This window comes from Neodiprion lecontei, chromosome 7, assembly GCF_021901455.1.
Source record: "Neodiprion lecontei isolate iyNeoLeco1 chromosome 7, iyNeoLeco1.1, whole genome shotgun sequence".
Taxonomy (NCBI): Eukaryota; Metazoa; Arthropoda; class Insecta; order Hymenoptera; family Diprionidae; genus Neodiprion; species Neodiprion lecontei.
Window position 1 is genome coordinate 3,410,375 of NC_060266.1, and position 20,050 is coordinate 3,430,424.

The following is a 20,050-nucleotide window of genomic DNA, read 5'->3' on the forward strand; positions in this document are numbered from 1 at the left end:
TGCATACTTGAACAAAAATTCGTTTAAAATGTTTTTTTTTTCTTCAGATTCGATGGTAATTCCAGCGCGGTTTCGGATTGGAGAAAAACTTGCGACAGGGCAAGAAAAAAACCAACTAAAGCCCGGCCCCCAAAAAAACAACCAGTACCAAGACCCAGGGTGCCAAGACCGCCCTCGTTTAAACCGAGACATAAAAATTTGAGGGAAGAACCGATGCCGAGGGTCCGAAAACACGGACCGAGTGATTTTCCCCACGATAAAAACGATTCCGGATTTCCCCTACTTTAGGAATAATCTTTCATTCATTTTGTCATAACATATCGTTTTGATTGTCGCTTTACACGCTTTAACATATTTTATAACAAATCGCATGTATAATTTTTATTCTAACAATTCTTTAGTGAATTATTCTCCTGTTAATTTTGTTATCTTGAGATATTGTTTTTTTTTTCTGACGTATTGCATGTAAAAATATTTGAAAATCAAACTGTAAGATTTTTGTAGAAATAGATCCGACTCTCCCTTTTCCTTCTTTCGCTCCTTCCGTTCTATCCGGGAAAGATAAAAAAGAAAACGATTCGGTCAATCCATTGGCGACGTAGTTACAAGCATGCGAGTTCTCTCTTCTCTATTTTTCATACGTGAAAAGATACTTTATGAGAGAAAGAAAAAAGCTTTCCTGCTTCGGTTTTTTTCGTGGGAGTCGAAGAAAACGCAGGGCTGAGAGTTGAATCGGCGATGACCGTGAGCTGACCGGACAGAGCGTGAAAATGGGTAAAATTTTCGAATCGTAACGAATCTCCAGAGAATCTTGGATAATCCTGGACATCCGGCACCTGCATTACATCGCGAACAGTTCACGCAGGTTGTTGTATCCTCTCGCAACTTTCCCACAGTATTCTTAATCGTCTGTTGCGAATTAAACCCCGGCAGGTAATACGACGGGTTTTACCTGTCTGGCGGTTCTTCGATGAGATGAAAAGGAGAACCGGGGTTAAAAAGAGGGAGAGGAAGAGTTCAACTCGCGTAATGGAAGAAGCAAGTAATGAAAAACCGATGAATTAATGAATCACTTGAAGAGTGATAATTGAAAGTGGAAAAAAGATGGTACAATTTACAATTGATTTGATTTGATTTGGTTTAATTTCTTACGCCATGGGGCAAATCTTTGGCAATACAAAAATACAAGGATTAAAATACAAGAAATTGGATTCAAGTTAAAGATAAAATAAATAAATATGTATAGATACCTAGATTAAGAGATGAAATTAGCTTGGAGAAATACAGCAATTCAGGTTTGCGATGAGTACCGGCTAATTGTTGGTTAAGAGAGTTAACAGAGTGGTATGAGATTGTTGATTGATAAGGATGACAACACAAAATAGAGATCAAGAAAATAATGAAAAGAAATAAAACAATCGCGTGGAGCCTGAAATATGAAAGAGAGAAGGAGAATTATTACTGAAAAATTTCTTATTAAAAAATGAAAGACGTGTTCGAAGAAAATATAAGCAAAGCAGGGATAGAAAGGATGAATTTATTTCTCCAAGGTAGGATATATTTTTCCACCAATATCGAAAAAAAATTGTCTTTTAATACACACGCTGAATTTGCGCTTCGACTGATTTACTTTATGGTTCATGATTTGCACGAAAACCGAAAAAGGAAAAAAGGAGTTGAAATCGCGCCCAAGTGAAAACCCTTATCCTTCTAACGAGTATCGATTACCGATTGTCAGAGATACGGGTACGGACTCTTCACTCTTTGGATACAAAACACACCTCTGCCTACCCATAACGCGTTGAGAAGCAGAAGGTTCGGAGACGGACGTTGCAGGTTTATGAATATTTGAGGAGAAAATTGGGTCGTAAAGCGAGGCTTGTTAGCGCAACAATGCAGATGGCTGTTTGATCGGTGCCCATGTCTATGAATACGAAAGGGCCCGTATCCACTCGCCTTATACCTCCGCACGGGGCATTCCTTTCCAATTCATTTACTCTCCGAATCCAGCCGTTTTAATTTGGCCAGATATTTATTTCTGTAATTCGGTGTCTGCCGGTAAAAATATACGTGAAATTTCTGAGACTTTTATCTTTATGTAATAACGGCTTATTCGATTTTTTTTTTTATAGATAGTATTCGACAATTTTGGAGATAAAAGTTGACAACTTGAGACCTGGTCAGAAAAAAATATCGAGTTTTTGAAATAGATTGTAGGTATTCAAAAAAAAATCTTAAATCCTTAAATTTGAACTGACAAATAAACATTATCAATTTAATAGCAATTAATTGGTTATACCATTTTTGTCTACCGATGATGTGATTGGATTAAATTTTTTGAAAATCATATATATATATATATAAAGTCAAGAAAAAACTGACTAATGTTTCAATAAACAAATAATACATAAAAAAAAAATAATTAAGCAGCGAAATTAGCAAAAGTTGGGATCAGGGTGGGTCAATTTGGCATGGAATGCCCGATACACGTGCCCACTGCTGACTTCTATAATGCAAAAGCTCTTGCTGCGTGTGCCGGGCGTAATGCCGTGTTGAGGATACCTGGTGGGTGGTACACTATGTCGTAATTTCGAGCAAATTGTACGTTGCGCTGCGCGTCGTGAGCTGCACAATGCATTCCCACCCTCGGAATCGACGTTTCAACGTTTCAGGGTCTAGCCATTTCATCGCCGGAACCCTATTAGATGGATTAAGCCAAAATCACCACCTTTCTTCTGCCCTGACCAGCGTGGCGTCAAATCCGGAGCTCTTTCCTGGACGCGACGACGTGCCAATTATTGTTGTATACCTCTGCCTTGCCCATATGTTTCAATTCTGTTATCCAGGCACCCCATCCAACCCTCGACAAACTATCCTCATAATTATTTCCACTCAAATCTGTTCACGCGATCCGCGGCGCTAATTTGCAGGAACGTTTGGACTGACTCGAACTCGAGTGCAGTCGACCACTCGGGAAAAGGTTGTTGAGCCATTAAAAAAATTCTGTTTGTAACACTCTTCACGATTGAGTTGAGGAAATAGAGAAACGATCCGTCCAATTTACCAAACACGTGAGTTAAGGTCTAGTATCTTCATATCAATTTCGCGATGTTAAAGTGCTCGAGATTTAATTGATTGGTGGTCTTAAGTCCGTGGAAGCGTAAATATTCTTTTCCAAAACCTGTACGATTCGTTCGACGTGCAGTTCTTATCTTTTCCGTCTTCTTAATGAAATGCACAAGTTTTAACAATGACGATGATAGATGTCGTAGTATGGGGTGGTGATTCAAACTTGGAAGGATCAATATTTGGAATGTCCGATATATCGATATTTCATCAATCTATGGTTATTTTATTTTCGCATCTCTGAAATTTCGACACATTCCAAACAGTGACCCTTCCAAGTTTGGACCACCACCCCTTAAAATGATTTGAGGTGATCATGCAAGTCTGATGACGATTCACGAAAAGAGAGTTCAGTATCAGTACGCTACTTGGAAATCGGGCAGGTTGATCGAGGCCGGAATACGCAGGTTACGTGCAACGTGCGATGATGGCACGAGGCATGCTCCGACCGGAGGCAATTGGTGGTTCAAGTGGCTGACGGCAAGCCGGAAGTGAGTTCTGCGGCACGTGGCCTGGCGTGCGCGTGAAAATAGGACTGGAATCTATTATGCTCGTGAGGCATGTGTGCGCGATCGAGGTGGCGATGATGGTGGAGGATGGTGCACAAAGGCGGATGAAAAAAGGAATGAATAGATGTAGGAGTAGACGAAGGAACGGTGCATGGTAAGGTACACATACCGCAGTTTCCTTTTCATCTTCCACGTGCGTGAGAGTCCGAGTATAAGAAGAACTGGAAACGAATATTAATGGTGGCTGATTGGTGGACAATAGAAAGTGGAGTCTAGTGCCGAGACAACCGTTGCGACCTATGCAGGGCACGGGATCCGGTGACGATGCTGATAATAAACGCCACATTCTCACCAGAAAGAAGAGCTGACACTCGGCTCACGACCCACTCGAGGATCCATGAACCGACCAGTAACCATCTGAACGCGTGTCGTACGCTTATCATATTCATCGAACCACTTTTTCTCTTTCTCGTGTATTCCATAACTGGATGAAGTGTAACAGCTCATCGATCAAGCCCATAACATCCTGGTAACCGAATCTGAGACTGCTGTTCAAATTTGATGACTTGTAAGTCTGCGCCTGAACGATGTTTTGGATTTTTGATTCGAATAGACGCTCAGAATAAACACCAACATCACAGGCATGACAGTCGCGAATTTGATTCGCAACGTTTTCGCTGTTTCCTTACCGACTTTTGATGTGCCGAGAACCCGTCAGACCTTGGAAAGCTTCTTGAATTTCAAACTCTAGATAAATTCCTTGTCTCCAAAGTTCCAGCACTAGCGGAGAATTTTGTAATGCGAGATAGGCACGTGTCTCTTGGTTCGTCAGGAGCTCTTTGACTCGAAGAGAAAGACTAACAACAACGTGAAAAACAATTCATGATCACGATACGGTTCGAAGCTGGTGAAGTGAATTAGCTTATCAATACGGACAATGGCTTGGCGGGTGTTTATTGTTGCCATGCATGGGTGTGCACATACTAACCAACAACGTTACAGATACGCACTTGCGCGTATTCCATTATCCCTCGTGTTCCAGTGTATCACCAAAACTTGGCTCGAGTCAGACGCGTGTGCCGTCTCGCTCAGCAGGGAAAATCGACGTGAGCCAAAGGTGTGACACGAGAGGCCCAGCATTCAGACAAAGACTTTTCCTGGCGCCGACTCGTGTCGTACCAATTAGGAGGGTCATTGTGTCCCCGGGGTTTGTTCGGCCGTTCCCCGTTCCCCCTTATCGACGCTCTGCCGACTTATTAGGTTCCGGGTGGCTCGTCAGACCCAGTGGTAGGTATTACACAATCGACTCATACTGGTACGCAGCGTTGGAAGTTACGCTGGCAACTCCTGCGGTCTTGCGTTTGCATGAAAATGACCAAGATACTACGTTTCTTGATGCTCGTCAGTGTCTCCCGGGAGTTTTCGTGACTTGGAGTTGTCAGGAAGTTCAGTGTCGAGTCTAGTACTCGAAAGGACCCCGCAGAATCCTTATGAAAATTGGCTTCTGGTCGAATTTGATGGATTCAAAGCATATTGTAGTACATATACTCCCGATCAAAAGTACTCGTGGACGCAAGTCCCAAACATCAGTAGTTTGCGAGATATGGACTTCGGAAAGGGGTTGTACGGATTTTTCGACATCTGTGGATTTGGCGATTTTTACGAATTATAAAGCTTCAAGGGGGACTCGAAATCAAGTAAATCACTCAAAAACTGCACAGCCAAGCCGCAGAGACTCTGTATTCGCATAAAAAACAGGACAAGTCGATTACTGCAAGAGTCGGATGGTCTCGTTCTTCACGTGATATCTGACGTTGCGCCTCCTTCCGGTATCACAGCTTCCTGCCTATCTGTGAGAATCAACCGTGCAGTTTATTGAGCGATTCGTATGATTTCAAGTCCCCTTGAAGCTTTGTAATTGATGAAAATCACGAAACCCATAGATGTCAAAAAATCTGTACACCTCTCTTCCGAATCTTGTACCTCAGAAACTACTGACGTTTGGGACGTGTGTCTGTGAGAACTTTTCATCGAAAGGATACGTACCATAGCATACAGAAAATCCAATTCGACCCGGAAGCAAATTTCCATAAGGATTCTGCGGAATCCTTTGCCTGGATTCATCAAAATTTCAATGAGTTTTGAGAAGTGACGATACAGACCATGGGGACTAGGGTACCGGAGTGCTTAAAACTGGATTGTGCTCCAGTCACTGGCTTCCGAAATCAGGCTTCCCGCGCTCTTCGTGTCCACAACGATTCCTGACACGCCTTGCAACGTTGCAGGATAAAAAGAGCCAAGCAGGTCGTTTGTTCGCTGCTTGGTTCAGGGTCGTTATCACGGCTCGTTATCACCCGAGAGATTAGGCCTATCCACACTAGGCTGTTGTATCGTCGTTCGGTTCGCGTCCCGCATGAGAGGAAAGGCTCCTCGACGTTGTGCCCACCACTCTCTGTGTACACGTCGCATACCTTGCCTACCTGCCTCTATCCTCCGGTTCTCTCTTTCGTCGTTCGAGCATGAACTGCAGGCGTAGACGACACCATGAGAATGTGTAATGGGCACATTGCACGGGTGGATCCCGACTCGCCTACTTAGAGACAGACGTTGATGTATGGGTGTGGATAAAACCGAGCCGACATGCATGTATTCCTCATCGTTTTCTCCCACCGTCATCAACGTGACGCTCGCTTAGATGTGTATTCCCGTTTTACGAGCGGGGCGGCTTTAGATTTGTTGCGGGAAACCCGAGGCTTTACCTATCTTGTGGATTACCTTTTTTTTCTCGTTTTTCTACCTCGTTTTCGAGAGTAAAAAAGCGATAATGTGCGCCTAAACAAATAGCATCCCCGAGATGGTGTGCCTCGAGTCGTTGGAGCCTGGGGAAAACGAAACGATCTTTCCGTACATGCCGGTGGGCGCTGTTTCTCGTTAACGTGATATCACTGTAATCTACATTGTCTTTGAATAAGTCGAAACCGCAATCCTTAAAGACAATGATCAGCATACGCGTTACAACTTAAGATTCACACCAATATCGAGCAGCTACGATCGCTTAGATAAAAATTTCCATGTTACGAAATTATGTAAGAGAAACTTGCACACTTATTGTAAAGTTGAAATGTATAATTATTCTACAATATCTCATCTACGAATAAATTTCTGCATCAAAGTGTATTCTTTTTATAGTAATATATACAATCTCAATCTCGTGATAATGGTAAATGAATCTCGCTCACTGGAATAATTGCAAACTGTTTTATAAAAGATTCACATTAGTTCAGTTGGAAATAAAGTTTGCCGTAACAAGTCCAAAATACTCGGCAAAATATTGTATAAGCAACAATTTGTAACGTGAGAAATCACGAAAAAAAGAGCAAATACGACAAGCGTCTCATTCAACAGAAAACGTTAAAAAATCAGTAACAAACCGACTTGCTTTTCTCTCTGTATCCAAGTTCGAATAAATTAGTGCTTTATTCAAACTATCGATGGCAAGCATTATTATGCAAAAGATGTTACAGAGTTATAAGATTCGTATGTAATAACGTTATACAAAAAATTACCAATATTGTAATTTCCGATACATAACATAATTCTTATCAAGAAATTATAAATTTTGTTATCTGGGCTCCCCATTCATTCGGTCGATGAGTGATGACGAAAATTGGATAACTGATCACCGGACTTTTACATGGCAAAAAATTAGCAGCGTCTAAATTGATCACCAGTGGATCAGAACTTGAAGCTAAGACAGTTCTTGGATTCTCACCAAAAAATATTCTATAAAAGACACCTCATTTTTTTACAACGTACACTTTTCAGCCAAGACCAAGTGTCACTTCCTAGGATGCAAAATGTTCCTGCATTGGAATGTTCTCTGTTCGTGATGAACACTAAAACAGACAGCAACGATAATACATAGACACCTAGATCCGTACCCTACGTTACAACCAAAGAATTCGACAAAAGAGCATGACATTTGGCGCGGCATGCTGTAAGGAACAAGGACATCCCTTGGCGCCGAGGGGTGTTTCGAACACTCGTTGCGGCTAAACGTTCGCCGCGGGGTGCTAGCGGTAAGCCGCAACCCGTGGCATCGTGCTTACCCAATCGTCTGGAAAATATGAACTCTTTACGACCGTACCAGTTGAATACAGAACGTGCTATGCTGATGGGGTTGCGGGAGGATCTCTTCATCGGGACTCTCCATCGCCGGTCGAAAGTCAAGCGCCATTATTTTTTGCACACTCTATTCAAGTCCTTTTTCTTTTGGACTTTTGTGTTGTTTCGCAATATGGAAGCAGCAGCAGGTCATTCTGTGCAGGGTAACCAGTTTTAGAAAATATCCTCAAATATGTCGAAAGCTAAGGATTAAATTGTAAAATGTTTCGAGGAAAAGTTGTTGCGTATGAAAGGGGAGGTCGGGAGAGTTTTTGGGTCCGGGGATTCTGCTGGGCCTGTCAAGGCCCAATTTTTGTTTTACAAACGGAACCTTCTATTTTTTATTTTATCTTATTTTTTCTCATTGAAATGTTGATAACTTCTAATCCCAGTCATTTTTCATTTTCGTTTTTGAACAGGGCCAATACGTTGTTCGAAGTTTTCTCGTGAAAAGAGTAGCAATCCGTCAATATTTCCGAAGAATGTAAAAATGAGAACGAGTTTTACGACGGACAGAACTGTTCAACATTAAATGGTGTGTTGTTGGCGCTTGTTAGCATCAGAATCAGCTGTCAAACTTTCGAACACCTTAATTAAGAAGTGAACCTATTCTGATAAAATCAAGACACAACTTGTGTCCGAAACATTTTTCAATCTAACAGTTAGTCTTCGATACATTTTAGCATATTTTTTAAAATGGGACACCCTGAATATCTGCTCATTGTCACTACTTCCGTACGTATCACGTGGTTTTCCAGCTACTATCAATATTTTCATTAATAATGTTACCAAACGTTCATCACCGTCCAAATTTTTACCCCGATCGCTGTTTCTTACCGTTGAATGCTTTTCTTCAATTTCGGCTCAGCGGCAACAATTTCAACCTTTCTCCAAGTTAAGTTACAACCTGTATCTACCTATACATTCACCGAGTGTATGACGTGATTAACTTCCTCATCCGCCATCCCCTCATCCTCCCTTTCCGTCTTCCCCTCCCCCGGTTTTCCTGATTCTCGCGAGCCTCCTTTCCTCCCTTTTCACCGGCGCTAAGAGAGAGAGAGAGAGATAGAGGAGGGAGAGAGGGTATGGCCAACATGGCCGACGCTAATTAGCGCCTAATTATTATTTATTGCGTAACGAATGGGGTTGGCTGCTGCCCCGGGAAATACGAGACCGTATAGCCAGCCACTCCCGACACTCCCTGCAGCCTCTCTCTCCCTTTCACCCTCAGCAGCACTCCCAATAATCGTTCGTAACCACGTCACTGCAAGGACGACCGAACCTAATCATAGCTCCACTCTTTACGGCTTCAGATAAAAAGCGGTACTGAAATTATATACCGTCGTTATTGTTAATTATTGTTAACAGAATTGATGGTGTCCTCGTTACAATTAATCGAACGTTTTATTCTACCTGTTTGTTCATTGGTAGCAGCTATGGAGTACGGTAAATGATTTGGAAACTACACTGAGAGAAATTTTTAGTTCCGATTACCGCTCGGTTCTTAACCATTTTCATTTTTTACCACAACTGAAAAATATAGTTCTAGGTAGAATATGAAAGTTAATTTTCTAACTGTTACCGGAAAGTCTAGTATCCGTTACTATTCTTTCTCATTACGATCACTGTTGCTATATTTTCTTGCAACTGTTGCGAAAATTTAATACTTGTGCAAGAATAAATTGACGTTAAAGCCTTGTTCAACTGAAAAAGCAGAGTAAACCTCACAAACTGATTTTGCGTTGCGATGACCAAAAGAGGATCGACAACAGCGCAAAATGTTTACGCGTACCTCGTTTTTCGTAATTCCAACAATATTCAAACAGTTTTTTTTAACGATACCTGTTTTACTCAATTTTTCTCAGTGTGTGTTTAAGATAAACCGAAAAAGTCGAAAAATATACGGCGTCGTTGATTTGAAAAAAAATCTTACTCACTGTTGAAATTACGGATGTTTAAAAATGTTCGTTGTGTGAGAATTTAAGAAGGAGAATTTAATGAACAAACACAATACGTAAGATCAATTTTGAAATATGCTGTTAATGAATCCGTGCATGCATGGAAAGTCAACGAGTATCGAAAATTTCTAGTTTATAATTGCAATCGCGCAAATTTCCAATTGCTAGAGAGAGTCTGGTCGGCACGATGAATCGCGGATAATTAGCGGATGCGTTTCTTCGCAGAATTCTACATCTCGTTTTAACAAGGTATTTGTGTACGAGGTAAATTCCTGATTTTGCTGCCTGCGCGTGTATTGGTGCGAGGAAAACGGGGGTAAACACATACTGTATATGTGTAGTTGAGTTATGCTCACAAGTATTACGGAAAGGGAAGGCGCAACGAGGCCGCACAAATCCAACAGGCGACGAGGCGACTACGTATGTGTGTGTATATGCTTATATACATGTGTGTGTGTATATATATATACATATATATATATATATATCTGGATGTATGCATGAATGCATTCGTCTACGCGTGTAGAAACGAACGTATGTGTGTGAGACCTCGAGAGTTTCTCAGAACGTAAGGAACGACGTGAGACGAGGAGGAGGTCGTGTGTAAATCCATAACTTGGCAAATTCTAATTACGCTTCGAGAAACCTCGGGCGAAACAAGCAGAGCTTTGAACAGCGTTTGCAGGAAGAAACTGGGATGAAATTTGAGGGAAATGATGATTTTTAGGGACGGGGTTGAAGTCCAAAATCTGTAAAGTTCCGGAAGGGATTAATTCTGAATTATTTGGTGGTGGAACTTGAAATAAAGAGATCAAACTTCGGTGAAACAACAAAGTTTCGAATGGGCGAAAACGCGCCGGCTCAATGTTCCAAAATTCAAGTTACGATAGAGCAAAGTTATGAATAGTAAAGTTAAGACGGAGCAAAATTTCTAACAATAAAGTTTCGATAGAGCGAAATATAACCATTAATTGTAAAGCTTTGAATTTGCAACGTTTTCAAAACAATCCAATACAACAGGCTGAATTTATGATCCAGGCACAAAATTTCCGGCGTTTGAAAAAATCGTGATAAAATCGCATCGATAAAAAATTTCTTGCCAACGTGTTGAAAAGGTGAAAATTAATTCCGTTCCTCAAAACACTGTGCCTACCTACCTAATTTATTTCTATTTTACAAATAATAAAACAATCGGAACCTGACTTCAAATCCGTGTTCCGTTTGCTTCGTCGGTAGAATTTGGCTTGGTTATCAAAATTCCGTTGCCAATACGTATATCAATTATCCCGTCGTCGCAATTCGTTAGAGAAATTCTGAATATTTCTTTTTGCCTTTCGATGCCGTAGAAGAGAATGCCGAAGGCAGATAGATAGATACGAAGGGGGTTGGACGTGGCAATGCAGGACGAGTGCAAGAGCCGAATCGCTGCTAGTCGACTCGACTCGACTCGAGTCGTCCTGTAGGGTACCAACCGACAGGGCGGTCGCAAATATTGGTGTTTGGCAAAGACTACCCCCGATCTGTGTCTTTCTCGGTCTCTCTTTCTCCCCATTTATCCCACTCACTCCCCCAGGTTCTCGTTATACGTGCTCATCCTGCTCCCCCCCCCCCCCCCCTCCTCTCTCTCTCTCTCTCTTTCTCTTTCTCTCTCTCCGGCGATCCAGCAACGAGCCAGAATCAAACCAGAGCGCCACGCTATAGGTACACCCCTTTTCAACCAACCACCCGACGTGGCTCAATGTGTACAAGTAGATAGACGGAGGTGTACGTACATATATATATATATGTTTGTAGGTGATGTAGGTGTATATATATGTATATATATATATGTATATACACACACTCGATGCACTGATACAAACCTCAAATAATTGTCCAAAGAACACAGATTTGAAACCACTGGTAAGTAATTACCGGCACTCTCTCGCGTGCCACTCGAATACAGCTTACGATTAGGTACCTACAACGTTTGTCTGTCTGTCTGGATGTCCTTGCATGGTGTTGTAAGTAGGTGGACTAACCTTTGACTGTGGGCTGATTTGTGTATATATTTATCGCGACGTCGGGGAGGCATCGAAACAAAGATTAAAGATCTCTGACTGATCACACAAGTCTGAAAAAAAAATATACATTTTTTTTTTCAATTATAAACTGTGAAAAATTTCATTTGTTACAGTAACTGGAAAAATTCAGTAAAACGGGTATCGGTAAAAAAAAAACTGTTTGAATATTGTTGGTGTTACGAAAAACGAGGTACGCGTAAACATTTTGCGATATCGTCGATCCTTTTTTGGTTATTGCAACGCAAAAATCAGTTTGCGAGGTTTACTCTACCTTTTTAGTTAAACAAGGCTTTAACGTCAATTTATTCTTGCACAAGCATTCAATTTTCGCAACGTTTGCAAGAATATATAGTAACAGTGATCGTAATGAGAAAGAATAGCAACGGATACTAGACTTTCTGGTAACGGCTAGAAAACTAATTTTCACTTTCTACCTAGAACTATATTTTTCAGTTGTGGTAAAAATGAAAATAGTTAAGGACTGAGCGGTAGCCGGAACAAAAAATTTCTGTCAGTGTATGAGAGGTAATCTCTAAAAAACAGTATAAGAAAATCTGTACAGTTTTTTGTTGCAGACCTGTGTCATCGAAAATAAGTATTAGAAATAGAAGTCTGACGAAAAAGATCGGTTTGTTACGATTTTTAAGCAACCGGACGTAATACAATAATTTTTTTAAAATCGTTATTCGAGGAATCAAACTTGGCTCGTCAAATTGCATAAAAAAATGATCGACTCTTATTTGGTTATTTCGCTGGTGAACCTAATGAATTTTTTTACTTCACTCGTTGAATTTTAGTGTTTGAACGGTGGAAATTTTTTACGAAAAAAATTGTTGGCTGTTGTTTGAATTGATACGATTCCGGGCATTCGATCCCGGAAAATTTAGAGGGAAGAGAAAACTTTTTTCAAATAACCTGACAGCCGGAGATATTTTATTGAGTTGGAATTCAATTTATTTCATTTAACGGTATGACAATTATTCAATATCATTTCCGATCTAGGTTCCCTGAAAATTATTGAAAATCGTCGAACTGGACGTTCTACAAACGAGGACCGGTCAATTTTACAACTCGAATTCGAAATTCCAATGAAAATCGTATGATTTTCCATTACAGTAAGATTCGTAAGAAATTTTCTATCACATATTACAAAACCTAAATCTGCGTAATTCATTCCTGAAAACGAATTACTTCAAAAGAATATAACGGAGAAAAATGTGAGGAAGAAACAAAACGATCCATATCACAAGTGTAAAAATAAAGAAAATAAAAAATAATTACAAAAAACATAGAAAGAAGGAACGAAGAAAAAATCTTGGAGTCGAGCCAGCGGAGCGTTAAATTAAAATGCAATTTGAAAAAAGCATTAATTATACAGCGGCCCGTTGTAGTTGACAAACAGACTTGGCAGGAGTACGGTTTTGAAATTATTTAAAAGCTCATTTGTTTAAAACGTGATTATCGGAGAGAAATGGGAAATGAAAACATCCCGTGGATCGCTGCAGTCGAAAACTGCCTCCGGTTCCGCCTCCGTCCGATTTTGAATTGCATCCACCCCCGCCCCCGCAGGGGGTGGTTTTGCTCGTTGCGTGCTGTTTGCGTTAAACATTTACGTACGTAGAGAAACGGCGTCACGAGCACACCGATTCACCAAAACGTTCAAACGGGCCGCGTTCTCTCTTGTTTGCACTACTGTAAATCTAGCTAATCTGAATGGTAATGCAATAGAATTACGATATACGAAGCGAGCCATACGTACCGCGTTTTGGCTGCGGTCTAACGCTGCGACGAAGCCGAATCCCCAACGAGGTAATGTGTCAAATGATTGCGTTTGCTTTATCCCTGAAAATAAAAATTTCGATAAACAATTTTTATCAATGGAAAATTTTCAACGCGGTTTTATTATTACGAAAATTGATACGTGCGAAATTTGGATCCAGAGAGGCTGAGAAAAAAAAAAAAAAAAGAAAAAAACTCCAGTCTTTTAAGAATTTAGAATTTTTTTTTTTATCACAGGGATAACTGATCAACAAAGGGATCGGATTGTTGATATTTTATTGAGCTTATTTTAAACTTGTTTTATATAAATTTCTGTTGAAAACATATTTAAAATTAACAAAGATATGACCTTATTATTTACAACATGGTGACGGATTAAAATTTTTATTATTTGCGAAGCCCTTTTTTTTTTTTAACCAAGCAGTTTGCGAAAATAGTAATTATTCAAATTTATCAGTCGTTAAATCAAGGTCCATATCTTTGTTAATTTTAAATATATCGTAATAAAAATTTATATAAACTAAGTTTGTTAAAATACTTGACGCTTAATAAAATACCAACAATCTAATCACTTTGTTAATTAGTTATCCCAGTGAGAAAAAATTCTTAAAAATCGGTAATTTTTTCGGTTGTCACAGTTGTTTTCCCCCTTAATTAATAATCTATCCAGAATTGTTACTAAAAACCAGAATACAGCAATATTTGACGATGACACATCCAGTAAAAAATATAAAAAAATCCAAATTTTACCACAAATTAGACTCTTGAACATTAATAGTCTTAGAGTAGTTATCGGCACAACAATTTATAATTTGAATAAGATTGACTCGTACTGATATTCCTGCGAAAAGGAAAACGATTTTCTCCGTGTGATATCAGACTGCGAAAAATTTTCTTTTTTTTTCGAAGTGAAACAATAAAGATATTATATGATAAGATGTGCGGTAAAAATTTAGGTGTGTAATAAATGGAATTATTTCAATTCTAATTCGCCTTAACGAGCTTGAATTAAAGACAAAAATAAAAAAATTGTTTTAGATTGTTTAAAATTAGATAAAGATTATTCACACTTTTTCTTTTACACCTCACGAAATCGTACATGAAACAAAAACCGGTTGTGACACGATTATTGAAACTTTGCGTTTCTTATTTAATGTTTTTTTTTTTTGCACGGACTCCTATCGATAATCATTGCGAAACATTGCAAACGGAATGTTTCGCTGCGTAACGATTTGCAAATGAATCTTGCGGTGTGTAAAAAAGGAACAACAGCGAGGATGGAATGAGAAAAAAAATTGCAATCGAAAATAATTAGCGAAAGCAAAAAGAGAGAGAGAGAGAGAGAGAGAGTGAAACTCAGCGGCAATTAAACCTCGTTTCAGTGTTTTCCTCCGCATCTCTCTTTTTCATCTGTCTCTCTTTTTTCCCGAGGCATTATGCCTCGCGTAAATGTGCGTACATACGCAAATTTTTGTGAGTAAGTAACGCCTGCTAAAACGATCGGTAAATAAAAATTATGAAATTCAACAAACCACCGCCCCAAGTGTATATACATATATATATATATATATATATATATATATTTATTTATAGATATAACAAGGTACACGCATACGTATAACGTATATACGCGCAAACTCATCGAGTCTGCAGGTGCGTACACGTGCCAGCTCGAATAAATAAATAAATAAATAAATACGCATGTACGCAGATGATATTGTATATGAAATATACGCGTAGATACGATATGTATAAAGACGAACGCTCTCGCATCTGTGTGTATAATGTTTGTTCACAAATATAATAATTGACTCGCATTTTCTCTCGTTGTTCCCACGGCTAATTTTACGCAAATAAATGTTTCAGCTCAGCTTTATGGTGTTATATTCCACCCGTAAACCTGCGCTGGACACGTGATGGAGTATATTTATGTGTTTGGTATATATACATCACATTATACACGAGCTGAACAGAGGAGGAGAGGGGAAAAAAAATTTCACTCATTCATCCTGCGCTCGTCTCCTAGATTTTCTCCGATTCAATTTACAACCGGTATCGTCGGGTCAATAAAAAATTCCGGATGTCGTACAGAAGAGTTCCAATATTCAACAAATTTGCAAATTTGAGAGAAGAAAAAAAAATTCTTTGGAAAAAAAAAATCTACAAGTTACCGAATTTTCTATATACTTGTAATGAGACATTTTTAATTCTTAAGAATTCAATTGAAATATCTTTCTAATATCAATTTATTCACGATATTTTAAACCAAGAAATTAATTTGATCCTTGATACCGTTTTCACCTTTCTTCAACTTTCTCATCCACCAAGTTTTTCTCTATAAGAATTCACGACGTTCTGTAAAAGAGTTTCGATATTCAACAAATTTCCGAATTTGGAAAAAAGGAAGAAAGAAAGGAAAAAAATACGCGTCACAAAAAAAAAAAAAAAAAAAAACCTGCAGGTCGACGAATTTTTGATATACCGATACTAAAATATTTTGAAGTTTTCATTATATTTTGAACCAAAAAAACTAATTTGACCGTCGATTATTTTCACCTCTTCAACTTTTTTCCACCCCTCGCATTGTACTTTTTCAAAAGTTCTTTTACATCACGTGTCTTCAGCACCGAAATCGGAGCAATAATTTCTAGGGGGTCGACCGGGGGTTGAATACTACGCCCTGAAGTTGGCTCCGGTGGGACTCGCGAGTAAGTGAGTGAGTGACTGCAGTCGGCCCAACTGCCGTGGTGCTGATTGATGCGGTTGTTTGACCAGAGGGTTCCTTATCCGGGGATTCCCGCGTTGATTCGCCTGCGCGGCGCCATCCCTACGAAAACCACCCTCTCACCCCTTCCACAGGGATTGTTGAAAAAAAAAAGGAAGAAAAATAATAATAAAAAAGAAAAAAGAAATCTCACACCGTTTCATTTTTCTTCTTTTCTTTATTTTCAACCGAAAATTATCGTTGTAAAAATAAAGGTCAATAAAATATTGAAAATTTCCTGGTTTCAACTGGATTCGTTATTACTCCTCATCGAACCCTTCAACATTTCCCTGCGCACTGACTTATTACTTTATAAGTTCACGGTTCATGTCCGGGCGGGGTTAAAGGTACTAATTTGAAAACTTACGAAAGCGCCTAATTTCGAAACTTGAAGTAAAGAAATCAAACTTTTGAGAAGCAGCTAAACTTCGAAGAGGCGGAAACACGGTGGCTCAATGTTCCGAAATTCAAGTTTCGATAGAGCAAAATTCGGAAAATTAAAATATACTCACAGAGCATAGTTTACTCAACGAGTGGTGGTAAAAAATCAGAAAAATCGAAAATCAGAATGACCAGGATCCGTAACGTGAAAAGTATCGAAAATCCAAAACACAGAAAGATCAAAGTGGTGAAATTTCATCGAGCCAGAAATTCACGGGACTGAAAATCTTCGATTGTTCGCAATTTCGACGTCTCAAATTTGTAAATTTTCTCATTCTCGCACTTTCGGAACTTTGACTTGTCGTCATTTAGTCCTTTTGGAACTTCGAGGTTCGAGTTTCGGATCGTTCGAAGCTTTATCGTTTCGTCAAAATTTCACATCTCCACTTCAAGTTTCGCTGGCCAAAAAAATTCGGAATCTGTCTTTTCCGAAACTTTTAAAATCTGTAATTTCAACCCCGCCCCTTCCCGAGAAAAAAAATTATTTGTAAAGAACCGAGCGAGAAACACGTTTCTGCAGACGCCTTTTGTGTTTCCCTGAAATCCACCCGTCCTCCCTGACTCTGCAAAAGGGTTTCATACATCTACACGGGGTTCGAGGAAAGAAAGGGGTTGGGGATCGGGTCGGGTCGTAGTTACGTATGCATATGTGCTTTTCGACACGGGATCTACAAGGTACCTGTGTGTATAATCCGGGTGGGTGGGAGAGAAGGGGGGGGGGTGGGGTGTCTGAAGGGGCGAACGGAGCTCGCGGTGTTAATAATTAACTTTTATCGACTGCCTCGCGGGTTGTTCGGGGTGGCTGCCTATACGCGAGTTTCTGAAGAGCTGATAACAATATTTGCCGAAACCCGTCGTCCATCCCCTACATATTGCACGGGCACCGGCAGCAGCTGACGCCCGAATATTTCCCGTCAGTAAACATCCAAATCGCAAACTTATCAAATATGAATAGCCCCTGTCGCTGAACAAACCCCGTTCTTTCCTCCCTCCCCTTAAATCGCGGGATTCCGATCCGGGATTTTTCACGCAAAGTCGAACACTACAGGAAATAAGAGGGTCTTAGTTAAAAAAAGGTAAATAACAAGAAAAAGAAAAACGGGGAAACTGGAAAGAAATTTTATCTTCCGATAATTAACGGGGTGGCAAAAGGGTGCAAGAATTTAGAAAATATTAGTAACGAAGAGAACGAAGTTTTCAAAACAAGAAATGTTTGTCTCAACGATTGTTTATTCTTTTATTTTTTTTTCTTGCAGGAGCAACATGAATTTATTTCTGGAGAATAGAAAATACCTCTATTTGTTCGTATGATTTTAATCGAATTTTGCACTGAGAGAGAAATTTTTCAGTTTCGGTCACCAGAATTCAAGGAATAAAAACTTATTACTGAATTTTTATCCATCATAGAAGATTTAAATCCATCGTACCGTCAGTATTGAATTTTTCACCAAATACGAACAGTCTCATCAACATTCCAAGACCCTGAATTGAATTCTAATAAATTTCTATAATAAACCTCGTTCCCAAATATTCAATTAATTCCCAAAGTTTGATCACATTACCGTATCTTTTGCCAACTTTTCTTCCATTATTTTTTCCAACACGTAATTTGTTATTTTTTTCTTAATCTCAAAGTTTTTCGCGTAAATTTTTCCGCACCTAGTCGCTTGTTTTTCCCTTTTCGCAAACGGTGTGTAAGATACGAGAGACAAGCAATCCACACGCCTATCCGCCCGTCAGTGTAGCTAGCGAAGAAAAACATAAAGGACATCTTTTCATCAGTCGAAGGAAAACATCGTCGAGTGGGCCGATATATGCGCGTGTATATACGTGTATATATATATATAGGTTACGCCACCTTCCTTCGTATATTCGCGAATAGACGGTAAACCGAAGAGAGAAAAGAGGGAGGGCGGCAGATACGCACTGGGTACTGTTTTGCATAGCATTAGTACCGGTATTATTGTAAGCCGACGTTTGTAATAGCTACTCTGCACACGCCAGGCCGATTCTCCGCTCCCTTCGGGTGTTAATTTAATTTAATCCCACGTCGCGTCGTCGTCCGACTGCGCAGCGACTCGTCCATGCTGCCATTCGGATCTGTGTTCGCGAATATGCGATGTGCGTGTACAATTGCATGCAGGCGCGAGTGGGAGAAAAAACAAAATGCATAGGAAAAAAAAGAAGAAAGAATTTTGCTTGTCACAACGATTTTTAAATAGTTTTAGCGTGAAAACAGCTTTATTATTAGCAAACGTGTCGTAGATGTGAAACGACACTGGAAAATATGTGTACAACGATTTTGAGCAAAGGTTAATGATCCAGTGATTTTTTTTTTTTTCGACACGATTTTTTCGTCAGATTCGAGAGGATATTCGTTTGGTATTGAAAAATTGAAATTTTGATGAATTTTGATCGAGTTAGATTCGGAAAAGGTTTCAAATTTCTAAAGAGGAATGAATGGGTTTTGTAATGTTAAGGGAGTTCAAATCGTACGAGAATTAACGTTCCGTTTCGGTAGATCTTACATTTCCAATGGTGAATATATGGACAGCACTTTTTTTTTAGTTAAATTTATAACAGCAATTGTGATAATATTTTCAAATCCGATAATAATAGTTGAAAAATTAATATTAAGAGTAACAATATTCTTAGTTAGATTTACCACAATTGATGAAAGATTTGACTCCAAAAAAATGCTGTCCATATATTTACACCACGGTACATGTAAAAACTGAAATAAATTTTTTTTTCGTGTAGAATTCGTTCTTACATTTTTTCATTTTTTTTTTATTTTGTATTTTGAGACGGACGTTTAACCGCTGACCATAGCGTGAAGTAATCGTGAATTACGATCGTGCGAAGTAAGGATTTTGCAGTATCCATGCAGACGAGGCATGATACCAGGTCCGTGCGAGGCGTGTAAATCATGTGGACAAAGTCAGATCGCAAACAAGCCAACTTGAGAGGCATTTCGCACTGTCTGGAGGTATTGCAGGCTTTTGAATATACTGGGAAACTGAAAAAAAAGGACGAGGAATTAAGGAAGTTTAAACGGCGTTACGTTATTAGGTTTTTCAAAGTTCGACATCTTATAGCGAAAGCTTTGTATATTCACTCTATACAGTTTTAAGATCTGTTGAGCGTAAGAGCCATTTTTTTTTTATTTATAACCGAAAAGTAACTCTAATACAGTAATTTCATGTTTTGCGCACGCGATGCGTTGTTGCCACGTCACAATGTGTT

At 39.4% G+C, this 20,050-nt stretch overlaps 1 long non-coding RNA gene across 1 annotated transcript in view; it reads right to left on the minus strand.

Moving 5' to 3' along the window:
- LOC124295382 overlaps nt 1–20,050 on the minus strand; it is an 89,484-nt gene that overhangs the window by 12,296 nt on the left and 57,138 nt on the right. The window contains exon 3 of the long non-coding RNA XR_006905329.1: nt 13,580–13,662. This is a non-coding gene — a long non-coding RNA (uncharacterized LOC124295382). The remainder of the gene's footprint in view (nt 1–13,579; nt 13,663–20,050) is intronic.